Source organism: Canis lupus, chromosome 21, assembly GCF_011100685.1.
Source record: "Canis lupus familiaris isolate Mischka breed German Shepherd chromosome 21, alternate assembly UU_Cfam_GSD_1.0, whole genome shotgun sequence".
Taxonomy (NCBI): domain Eukaryota; kingdom Metazoa; phylum Chordata; class Mammalia; order Carnivora; family Canidae; genus Canis; species Canis lupus.
In genome coordinates, this window is record NC_049242.1 from 42,399,197 (window position 1) to 42,411,265 (window position 12,069).

General features: G+C 50.4%; 1 protein-coding gene and 1 pseudogene across 1 annotated transcript in view; both read left to right on the forward strand.

Moving 5' to 3' along the window:
• Positions 1-12,069, forward strand: part of NAV2 (neuron navigator 2) — a 724,081-nt gene that overhangs the window by 261,637 nt on the left and 450,375 nt on the right. The window lies entirely within an intron of this gene.
• On the forward strand, positions 3,501-4,272 carry LOC100686118 (annotated as a pseudogene).

The window sequence follows — 12,069 nt, forward strand, 5'->3', positions numbered from 1 at the left end:
GCCATTATCTGAGTCTCAGTTCAAGACAGCTCTTGGGAGGAAAAAAACCATCCCACCGGGGTTGCCGTGCAAAGCCCTTAGGTGTGCTACGCAGACCCTCTTGACACACTTGAAGAGCTTTTCCCTGGAAGGCATTCTTCACAGCTCATCAGGGAGGATGTCTTCTCTCAAGGGTCCTGTAAGAGCACAGAGATTAAGTAAGAGCTTGACTCAAGCATTTTCAACCTGCCAGGCCCCGCGCGGGGAAGAGAGGCCCAGGTGCACTTCCCCGTGGGACAGAGGGGCGGGAACGCCGGGACGTGTACTGCACAGTGGGACACGCGGCGTGGCAAGTCCGCGGGCCGTGCTCCGTGGAATATCCTCCTCTGCACACCTCAGCAGGCCACCGTGACTGCAGAGGTGCCCACGTATCCGTGAGCTCCCGCTGAAGAGTACTGCTGAGAGGCAGTACTGCTGAGTGGTCAAGAACCCCTTTCACCTGATGCTTGCTGGGCCTCAGTTTCATCATCTGTAAAAGGAGCGCATGATATTGCTTTGAAATTTTGCTGAGAAAGAAGCGCAATCATATACATGAAGCGCTTAGCGCGTCGGAGCACAAGGTAAAAGCTCGATGTGTGGGAGCTTGTTTTATCATTTGAATTATTCTTACCCATCCTGCTTCATTTAAGAGTCTGCGGATGATTCAAGTGAAAAAGTGAGGTGGGTAGGCCCGGTGGTTATCCACCTTAGACTTCAGAGCAAAGACAGGGCAGATGGCAGCTTTGACAGGTGGCATCTGTTTCTGAAAACCATTTCTGGCAAGATGAGTCACAAAGCGTAACAGGATATGCCTTCTTTCTGACCTAGAAGGATGAGTATCTCGTTGGGCCAGACCCTGGGGGACCTTGAGTGCCAGGGTAAGGAGTTCGTGCTGTGTTCCACGTCCTGTGTTGTAATCGAGGACCAGAGAACATCCTGGAGCAAAGCGTGACCTGACGAAGATGAATCTAGGATATTAACCAATTAAATCAATCTTACTGGGAAAAATACAGTCTGTGTCCCTATGAGCATAGCTCACAGGAGCCGTCACCTGGAGTCTATATCAGAGCTGGGGGCTCTGGGCAGGAGTGCGCAGAGGGATCTTGGCTTAGCACCAGCACCCTTAGGACCAGCTTCCTCCTAGGGCTGCTCTGGCCTGAGCGGGCACGGCTGAGCCACAGGATGGGTTTCGGGTAGAGCCCTGGGTCAAGGCAGCCCCAACCCCAGCCCCTCTGTAAGAGGCGCCGAAGAAGCAGGCCCAGGATCGGCAGCGAGGGATGTGGTTGCCTGGACATTGCTCTGAATCAGCCATGACTCGAGTGAGAGGCCAAGGCTTCCCACAGACGCTCAGCATCCTCCCCTGGACGCGCTTGGATTTGTGGACAGAGAATGATCGGCTTTCCTCTCCTTTCTTTTTTTCTTTTTCTTCCTGAACTCCCCAAGTCCTGCATGTGTACAGCAACCAGTAGCACGGAAGTGTAGGTGGCATAAAGCAAGAGCAGGGCTTCCACCTTCATGCTTGCCCGGAGTGCCCTTCCCCCTGCCTGGAGGTAACCACAGTGAACGGTTTGGTGCGCAGCTCATGCATTTACATGCGTTTATGTCCATACCCCACTCTAGAGCTTTGTTAGCATAAGTGGAACCATCCCGTACCGAGCATTCTCCGCCTTGCCTTTTCGCTTGGCAGCTTTCCACGGCAGCCCCTATAAATTCACTTCTTCCCTTCTAATGGAGGCAAAGCATTTCATACTTTGCATGGACTATAATTTCTTTAACTGGCTTCCTGCTGATGAGTATTTATGCCGTTGCCACCTTTTTTTGAGACTACAAAGCGTTGGTTTTTACTTGCAAAGCTCGAGAGAGGGCGGGAGGCTGCCCGGCATGGAACCCTAGCTCGCCCCACGGGGAGCTTCTCGGCCATCATCCTGTTTCCGTGCTCTGCTTCGGGCTCCCCCTCACCCAGCCTCTCGGGCCCTCGGCCTACTGACCTGTGACACTGGGCACAAGAACGGAAGGGCCACGAGGAGTCCCGCTGTGTCTCTTTGAGCCACTTCCTGGCTCTTGATAGTGTTTCGTGACGGATGGCGGTGCGACCTGGGAAATGCACCAGCCTGGATTCTTCGAGCACCTGCTGGCGCTGACCTCATGTATTCACTTCTTCAGTGTGACAGTAAAAGGGGGAAGTACTGTGAATGCAGAGGCGAGCTGCAGAGGGAGGTAAAGGGGGGCAAGGGGGGAGCAGGAACATTTATGAGGCCCCCACTAAGTGCCAGATGTTTGCGATTAATGCCCCCATGTGCACTCAGGACGTTGCCGTGGTCTCCTCATTCTGCAGATGACCAGACTGAGGTCGGCCACCCACCCAGGGACGTGCAGACCGGCAGGGCTGGGCTTCACAGCCAGACGTGCCTGGCATCAAAAACTCATGCTCTTCCCATTGACTCCGCCGCCCCAGTTGCTGCGTTATTGGAAGACATGGGGGATAATGAAGCCTGAGGATAATAGCTGGCACTTACTGGGCTCTCACTGGGTGCCAAGCTCACAAGACATATGAACACGGTTATGAGCAGGTGAGGAGGGAACCCCTGTTACGCCCACTTTACAGACAAGGAGCACAGGCTTGGAGATCTCTTGTAACTGGCCTGTGGTAACGCAGTCCTAGCTGCAGAGCTGGGACTCGACCCCAAGCAGGCTAGCCCAGGCCCCCTAGGCAGAGCCACTGTACCTTCTTGCTTCTTGCCTGGATAACCCTACGGGACAGAACCTTAGGGGTGACTGCAAAGATCACCCAGCTTCGCACTCCTCTGGGCCACTGGTTGGAGAAGGAAGATTGTCCAGCTGCTCTCTTGGTTTCCAAGGAGCCAGGAGTCTGATGGGGGGCACAGAGGGTTTGCCTTGAGAATGTTCTGAGTAGGGGCTCAGCGAGTCAGCGGCCTTGCTGCGCTGTGGTTATCTCACATCACGGCTTCCAGCTAAGTTTCTCTCTAAATAGCAACCAAATGACAAAATGCAGAGCACAGAGGGATTGTGAGGAGGCGACACATTTCGCATTTCTGGGGAGAAAGGCTGCAGGAGCTGTAGGATCAGCTCTCTGGGGGCAGAGGCCCATCCCCATCTCAGGAATAAGTCCATTTCACCTGTTTTCATAGATCTTTGCACCATACCGGGCTCTCCAGCTCAGCATTAGTCTAGCGGAAGGACCAGAAAAGGCCCCTGAGACTGGAGGCAGCTTGCTGTGCTTGAGGAATAGAAAGGAGGCTAAAGTGCTGTGAGCAAGGGAGAGGTAGCAGACAGGAGGTTGGAGAGGGGAGCCTGGAGCCAGACTGTGCTGAGACTTGCGGGTTGGGATTTCCCTCCAAGTTGGAAGGGAAGAAATTAGTTGGGAGAGGGGTTGGGTAAGGGGGATCGATATTATCTGCTTCACATTTTAATATTATGCTGCTGGCTGCCCAGGAGGAAGCGGGCAAGAGTGGAAGCGGGGTGGCTTGTCAGAGGCATCAGTGCTTCTCACTGTGGCTCCCACATCACCTGGGAATGTGCTAGAAATGCGGACCCTCAGGCTTCACCCAGACCCACTGACTCAGAATCTACATCCTCAGGTGATCCCTTCAAGAAGAACCACTCTCAAGAGAGGTGATGGTCCCTGGACTAAGTTGGGGATGGTGGGGAGGCTAAGAAGTGGTCAGATTCAGGATATATTTTAAGGGTAGAGCTGGGAGCCAGTGTGCCGAGGACCATGTTGCTTCTGAACATCCTGCTCACCGGTACCCCGGGGGTTGGAAAAACCACACTAGGGCAAAGAACATGCATCGAGATCAGGACTGAAATACATTAATGTGGGTGATTTAGCTCAAGAAAGGCAATTATATGATGGCTACGATGAAGAGTATGATTGCCCCATTTTAGATGAAGACAGAGTAGTTGATGAATTAGAAAACCAAATGAGTGAAGGTGGAGTTATTGTTGATTACCATGGTTGTGATTTCTTCCCGGAACGCTGGTTCCATATAGTTTTTGTGCTGCAAGCAGATAACAGTGTATTGTACAAAAGACTCGAAACAAGGGGTTATAATGAGAAGAAACCAAAAGACAATATTCAGTGTGAAATTTTTCAAATTCTTTATGAGGAAGCATTAGCATCTTACAAAGAAGAAATAGTACATCAGTTGCCCAGCAATAAACCAAAAGATCTAGAAGATAACATCACAGATACTGAAGTGGATTGAGCAGTGGGTCCAGGATCATAGCTCCTGACCTATAAGACCAGCTACTTTACAACCATGCTTGTCATATCCCTGCCATATTGAATAAATTGTTCAGTTACCAGTAAAACTATTAAAATTGTGCTGCGGGACTACTAAAAAAAATAAAATAAAGGTAGAGCTGACAATGTTTGCTAATAATTTGGGTGTGGGGGTGTCTGACAAAAGAATCAAAGGCTCTCACCCCTAGGTCAAAAGCCCATTTCAGCCTAAACCACTAGGTGAATGGAGGCATCAGTTATTTACTCAAGATGGAGAAGGCCTGGAGGGAAGGCCCATGGCGAGGAGGGGGACACCTGAGTTGCGTCTTGATTGTGATACGTTTGAGATGCCCTCTAGACTTTCAAGTGGTGCCATTGGCTCTACAGATTCAGAGTTGAGGGCAAGGGTCAGGGCTGGGGATATAAACCTGACAATAAAAATCCACGGGAAATTCTAACTAGTGTGAGTGGAATAGAGTAAGGCCACGAGCTCAACCTGGCCTTCCACTATTTAGAGTCGGAGAAAGCAGGAGAGTCTAGGGTAGCCTAGGAAGGCTCCCATCATGGCTACTCCTATTTGAACATATAACCTATGGCAGGTACGTAAGTGTGATTTTGATTTGTCTGTACTTCTGAATACAACTGAGCAGCAGCCCTATTAGATGTTTTACATATCTAATATACCCCAAAAAAGTACAGAAAAAGTCTGTGGTTCAGAGAGGGTAGGAATGGTGCCGAAGATTTGAACTCAGGTCAACTTTCAATGTCTGTGTTCTTTGGATTATGCCCCACCCGCGGCTGATCTTCTAGTCGATTCTGTATATTAGAGAAATGTGCCTATGTCTGAAATGTTGCCCATTTTCCACATCCTGTGCTGCCTACTTCCTTAAGCTCTTTGAAAGCACTCCCACCCTACATCCTGAGAAGGCCAGGAAGACATGAGTTAGTGACAGCAGACAGGTTGGACCAGATGGGGAGGACCTTGGGTGAAGGACTGTGCTCGTGTCGCTCACCACCCAAGCGAGGCTCATCTGCTGCCCTGGGGCTCCAGGGCCCTATGCAGGCGGGAAGTGAGACAGGGAGCTGGGTGTCCCGCGAGGTCTGGACAAACAGCAGTTTCCAAGCAATGAGACCGCCCCAGGAAGAGAAGCCGGGGGTGACAGATGAGAGCAGCTTTTGTGGACACATCATTGGATGAAGACAGAAGCTCTGAGTGACCCGTATTAGATCTGGGGCGCAGCTGAGGACTTGGGTTGGGGACACGGCCCGACATCAGGCGTTATTAATCATGAAAGCTCCTCCTCTTTATCAAGCACTTCCTGTGTGCCAGGTACTGTGCTGAGGACTCGCATATGGACTATGACATGTAGTCCCCAACAACGGTAGCTTTTACTCTACTAGACATTATACATTTACGAACTCAATCTTCACGAGTCTATGAGGCAGGTACTATTATTATTCCATTTTACAACCTCAGAACCTGAGACACAAAGTTTAACCTGCCCAAGGTCACACAGCTAATGAGAGGCAGAACCAGGATTTGAACCTAGGCTGTCTGGCTCTGGATTTTAGGCTTTTAATCCCTACTCTGTAGTAAGCCCTTGACACATAGAAACTCACTCCATCGTCATGGCAACCACGTAGGTACCATTACTATCTCCACTTGACATAGGAGGAAAGTGCATCTTAGGAGAGGCTGTGTGACCCGTTTGAGGCCAAGTAGCTGGGAGGCAGGGGAGCTGGATTACAGATACCGACGTCCAAACGTTGAACCACCAGCTGTGGCACCAGATCCGTGCCACGTGGCCAACGGTGGAGCTGGCAAGGGGGGGGCTTCACACTGAGCCCTTTGAGTGCGGAGGTCAAAGTCCTTGAATCCCTTACTGAGAGTCAGATGGGCCCGAAACCCGAGGAGCCCAGCGCTGTGCAGAACCAGGCTCGTTGGCTCCCGAGAGCTAATCCTGCACACATTCTTTCCAGCTCTGCTTTCACTGACATCACGTTGGTTGCTTGAAATTAGCTACAGTGGGAGTGATCACACCATGGAAATCAGCAAGTGCTACAAATCAGGGATTATTTTTTTTCTCGGGTACCAGAATACCACTGATTAGACTCGAGCTGACATTTGCAATCAAGTGCACTCTGTTGGCGCCAGAGGAAGGTTGTGGAATCAGAAAACCAGGTACATCTCTCCACGGGCCTTGGGGAGATGGAAATCAGCAAAGACATTCTGCAAATGCATGCTTAGCAGCTCAAGTATGCCCTACTGTCATGGGATTAGGCCCTGGAAATGTATCAGTAACTGTATTTTTATTTCTTTCTTTTAAAGTACCCCAGATTAAGGGTATTTTGTTTATTTGAGAGAGAGATAGTGAGGCAGAGAGAGAGCACAAGCAGGGGGAGGAGCAGAGGGAGAGGGAGAAGCGACTCCCTGCTGAGCACGGAGCCCAACATGGGGCTCGATCCCAGGACCCTGGGATCATGACCTGAGCTGAAAGGCAGACACCTAACTGTCTGAGCCACCCAGTGCCCCTTATTTATTTCTTTAAAGATTTTATTTATTTACTAGAGAGAAAGAGAGAGAGAGAGAGAGAATGAGCACACAAGCTAGAAAGAGCACAAGCATGGGAGGGGCAGAGGGGGAAGCAGACTCTCTGCTGAACAGGGAGCCTGATGTGGGGCTTGATCTTAGGACCTCAGGATCATGACCTGAGCTGAAGGCAGACACTCAATGGACTGAGCCGCTCAGGCGCCCCTATCAGTGACTTTAGTAGACTTATCTATGATCTTGTGAGCCTTACAGTCCAGTGGGTAAGATAGATAACAAAAACATATATATGTAAATGTGTGTGTGTGTTTGTGCATTTTCAAGTTGTGACATTATGAAGGAGACAGAGGAGAATCTAATTGTATAAGGAGGTAAGGAAGATAGACTGTAAGGGGTGGACCTTTAAACCAGAGATCTTCGGGATGAAAAGAAGCCAGCAAGACCCAGGAGATGGAAGAAGGCATGTGAAGGTCAAGTGCTGGGAAGAAGCGTGGCAAACATTGGAGGCCAGTTCAGGTGCAGTGGGTGGTGGGCAAGGGAGCAAAGGAGCACAAGATGTGAGTAGATGAGGTCCTGTGGGCCATGGGAAGGGGTGTGGTGCAGCGGGAAGCTTTTGGAGATGGTTTCACATGGGAGTTAGCGGGGTCGGGGGTGGAAACATGTTTCGACCTCTGATAATGAAAGGTGACTTTGGCATGGGCATGGAACGTGAACTGGCAGGAGAGTGGTCAGAGCAGAAGCAGAGAGATCTCTTAAGAGGGAATTGGGGGAATTCAGGCCAGAGATGATGGTGGCCTGGACTAGAGGGAGACACATTTGAGATCTATTTTAGGAGTAGAGTCAATAGAACAAGCTGACAGGTTAATGCGGCCTTTAAGGCAAGAGAGAGGGGAGGACGAAGGATGTATCCCTCATCTAGGGCTCAGTTTCCTTGAGACCTTGAAGACGAGAGGCCTGAACCCGACTCCCTGAGTTCAAATGGAGAGAACATACCCCTTACCAGCCCTGTAGCCCCGGCAAGTGACTCAACCTCCACGGGCCTCTGTTTCCCCAACAGTAAGATAGAGTTCTTCTGCACGGGGTTGCTGTGATGTTTCAACGAGTTCTTTTGTATCAAGTGCTTAGTATAATACCTGCATTTAGTGAGCACCAAACCAAAAAAAAGGAACGCTTGCCATTTTGATTAGTCTATTGATGATTTCTCTGTCTGCCATCAAGAGATTGAGTCTTTGAAGGCAAACAACTCTTGTTTGGAAAGAAAATGTTCTGGAGGGAATACCGCAGGCGTCCTCTGTTTGTGTTCCCTTCCCCTGCATGAGTTTGGCAGGCGAAGCTGTTCAAAATAAACACAGGTCCAGTGCCCCAGAAAATATCAGGTTAGGCAGCACAGCAAAGGCCAGACACACACCCCTGCTGGACAGGAGGAAACAGGTTCGCTTTGTGCTGACCTTGCCAGGTCACTGCGTCCCAGGGGCTGCCCCAGCAGGGTGGACCACCCCGGCAGGTGGGGCCTCTGTCTGCAACCTCATCACCTGGGCTGTCTGGTCCCTTTTCTGGTGTGGCGTGGGGTGAGTCACCACTATCACTCACCACTTCCTAGCCTGGACATTATGATTCACAGGCTCTTGAACTTGACATCCAGGCAGCCACAAGAGGTGGGGTCGTGAAGAAAGCAACCCAGTGGGCAGTGGGGGACAGTAATACTAGGCTATGTCAGGAGTAATTGGAGGTCTGCAGGACCCTGGGGTGGAGAGAAAGGAAAGAATGGGAAGGGACAGCAGATCCTAACAGAAGCTGAGATTCCCAGCCGCCTCCAGCTTCCGACGTCTTGACTCAAGGTTTCTCAGCCCTCTGGCCCTATGGCCCAGCGGCCTGGGAGATTCGGAATGGGCATATTACACAAGGACTAGGTAACTCTGTTTGCTTTCTAAACATAAAACCGCAGTACTGAGGGGCACCTGGGTGGTACAGTCGGTTAAGCGTCCGACTCTTGGTTTCAGCTCATGATCTCAGGGTTGTGAAATCAAGGCTGGTGTCAGGCTCCACGCTGGGTGTGGAGCCTGCCTGGGATTCTCTCTCTCCCTCCCCACTTCACCTCTCTCTCTCTCTCTCTCTCTCTCTCTCTCTGTAATAAACAAACTACAATATTGAATATGTATCTACTCTACAATTCTAAATTGATCATGAACATGAGCGTGAAGGTGGCGTGGCCCCAGTTGAGAACGAAGAACTGCCTTCTGATGACAATAGTAGTAATAATAATCGCTATTTCTGTGCAAATTTCTAACAACTGAGGGGAAATGGAGATTTTAAACAGTATCAGCTTTTTTTAGGGGATCCCTGGGTGGCTCAGCGGTTTGGCGCCTGCCTTTGGCCCAGGGCGCGGTCCTGGGGTCCCAGGATCGAGTCCCACGTCAGGCTCCGGGCATGGAGCCTGCTTGTCCCTCGGCCTGTGTCTCTGCCTCTCTCTCTCTCTGTGTCTCTCATGAATAAATAAAAAATAAAAATAGTTAAAAAAAATAATAATCATGGGTAAGGAAACTAAAACACTCAGTTAATTAATGGCCACGGTCAGATTAGAACCCAGTTCTCCTGTTTTTCAGATAAGGGATAATCAGGAAGCAAAGCACACTATATGCCAAACCCCAAGCGCTTGCCAGGGGCTGCCTGGAATGCGGTGGAAGAGTGTTGTGCTTGATTAGCAATGGCTGCCCCGGGTATGGGAACGGGACAGAGGGACCTGGCAGCCCCATACGTATCTGCTACCCCGGGCCTAGATTACGGTGTACAGTATTTTAGAAAGGATTGTCCTTCAAACTTTTGAAAAGAAGGAACCTCTGCCGCGTGTTTTTAGAAACATGTTTATTGCAAAGATAATAGAGAAAAATGATTACGTAAATGTTAGATTTCTAGTTGCCTACCATCAAAGACCAGAAGGTTCTTGTCCAAAGCTTCTAAAAACAATATTATGACTGGCGGCGGATCCCACACCAGAAAGGGTACTTGCTGTTGTCAGAGCGCCTCTGGGCTTCCGAGTAAAGAGGCAGCCTTCCCAAGGAGGCCTCACGTCCTGCCCACACTTCAAGGATGGCCCCAGAGCCAGGCAGTGGGATCATGATAGAGACTGACGGGCAAGATCCATTGCATTTAAGAGCAGATTCCTGTGTTCTTGGGGAAAGAATGCCGATTTTCCTTCCACCTGCCTTTCAACCTTTCAGATTTCAAGTGGGCCTCATCCCCTGTGTGTCCTTCCTGCTAACCACCAAGGAGCCAAGTAGCTGAAGGACGTTGTGTGACCCTGCACCCTTGGCACCCTAGTGGCTCCACACAGGCCTGCCTTTGAGCCTCCTTCCCATGCAGCCACTTTCTGGTGCTGAAGCTGTGCCATTGGTTCACAGGAGGTTCCTGCAGCGGCACAGCCGTGCCTGAGACACTCAGACCCCAGGCCCAGTGGCAAGTGCCCTATGCATTTTGTATCTTCCCTGGCCTGGTGTGCCCACCTCTTGCTGCACTGCTACCTGATTTTTGTGGATATGTGACCTGAAGCCGGCCAGAGCCCTCCTGATTCACAGGCCCACGCACCATTAGCTTGAGCCCACATTCCATGCCCCCATGGAAATCCAAAGCTCTTCACAATTTCCATCAATTCCTGGCTGGGGTCCTGGTAAGAAAGCCATTGGCACAGTCTGCTCATGTCCCACACTGTTGCCTCCTTAGCTGGATGGTCCTTTTCGCAGGTGCCCGTGTTGATTCTGCATCACATTTCCCGGGTTGGAAAACCCCATCCCCTTTGCGTAAAACCACGTGTTTATGTGTAGAGCATACTAAAGATTTGCGGGTGAGACAAAGAGGGGGTATGTATTTCAGAAATGGATTAATTTCCGACTGAATATTAGTACCGTGTGTGTGATAAATAAAAAGAACCAAAGCTGGTGTTTACGGGGTGCTTATTATATAGTAGGCATTGTGCTGCGCACTATATTTACATTATCTGATTTGATTGTCCCCATGACCCTACGAATTAGACACTATTGTTATGTCTCATTTACGAATGAAACGGAGGCTTAGAGGGGATAAGAAACTTGTTCAAGGTTACACAGCTGGGACGTAGCAGGGCTGAGAGGTTGAACTCAGGCAGTCTGGCTCCAAGCCTGTCCCCCAACTACTCCTGTGGTCCCTAGCCTCCCACCTTGACTGGCTTGGATCTTTCACTGTCTGCTTGGCCATGTAGCCCCCCAGCCCTACACCAGTCTAGTTACAGATTCTGATTCTCTTCTCTCCCCATCCTCAATCCTTATGCTCATCTCCTTCCTTCTGGATGAGTGTGGAAACTCCAATATTTTCTCCTTCTATCGTTCAGAACAATTCTAGCCTCCCCAGCCCTTTGCTCCCAACCTCCTCTTCTAACTCGGATTCCATCAGAGTTCTCGGCAGAACAGATGGCCTCATGTATAATCACATCCACACACCTTTGAGGTTAGGGGTGTGGACTCATCTTACAATACACAAGTGTGTGGCATGTGGCTGCCACTCCCCGCTCCCATACCCGTGGCAGATATAACTAATTAATGACAGCACTCCTTGGGATGACAAGTGTGTGGCATGTGGCTGCCACTCCCCGCTCCTGTACCCGTGGCAGACAGGACTAATTAATGACAGCACTCCTTTCTGCGGAGCCCACGCAGCTTCAGTATCCACAGCACGGAGCACCAGAAAGAAAGAAAGCCACTGCCAACCCATCTGGCCAGTTGATGAAATGAAACCTTCTTCCTTCCTTCCCTCCCATCGGGTGAAGCCATGACTCTACAGAAATGAGACCAGACCGCCCTTTGAAGGGAAAGGTGAAACCCAACCTCAGTGACTGGAGGAGACCAGACTTAAAAGATGGGCCTTCTACTGGCCCTCACATCCTTTCTCTGGCCTCTCTCTTCAGCCTCATCTGTTTGGGTCAAAGGCTCTCTTGAGTGAGAAAAGAAGGTTGACTCCTTGTCACATGGATGCGGGTCTCACAGCTGGGCCTGGAGGCAGCTGTTGAGGACTCCAAGCTGGAGACAAGCCAGATTTGCCGATTTCTTAGCACTGCCTCGTCTCCCTGTTGCTACGTCTGAACCTGTAGCAGTCATGTTGCGTGTCGGTTATGACTGATTGGCAAGACATTGATGGTCACGAGTCCAAGCTTAATTGAGAACCATTTAGAGAAGCACCCCCTTCCCCAAGTCAATGGGATGGTGACAGTGTTGACCAGAGAAGTGAGTCTCCC